Raw genomic sequence first — 434 nt, forward strand, 5'->3', positions numbered from 1 at the left:
TCTGGTTGTTTATAACTATGTTCGTGGGTGTACAAGTGCTAAAGAAATTTGAGATAATTTGAAAGAGAAGTATTAGGGAAATGAAAGAACAAGGAAGATTTAAGTGAAGAAATGTTTTTCTGAGCTTGCTGACATGAAGCAGAAAGCGAACGAAGACATTGAGGCTTACTACAATACAATGATTGATCTGATCTTCAGGTGCAATCGATATAGGGTACAAAGTACTTATCTTGAATTCAGACTTACTTTCGTGTATGGAGTTAGAAAGGAATGGAGAAACATTTGATTAATGATCAAGACATAGGAGAATTTTGATACTCTTTCATTATCAAATTTGTAAAATATTCTCAAAGCACATGAAAGAAAAGTGTTAGAGATGGATGATGAGAACAAGCTAAACTATGGTGGTCCAATAACATTAGTGTCAAAAGCAA

This window comes from Lactuca sativa, chromosome 1 (genome assembly GCF_002870075.4).
Source record: "Lactuca sativa cultivar Salinas chromosome 1, Lsat_Salinas_v11, whole genome shotgun sequence".
In the NCBI taxonomy this organism is placed as follows: Eukaryota; Viridiplantae; Streptophyta; class Magnoliopsida; order Asterales; family Asteraceae; genus Lactuca; species Lactuca sativa.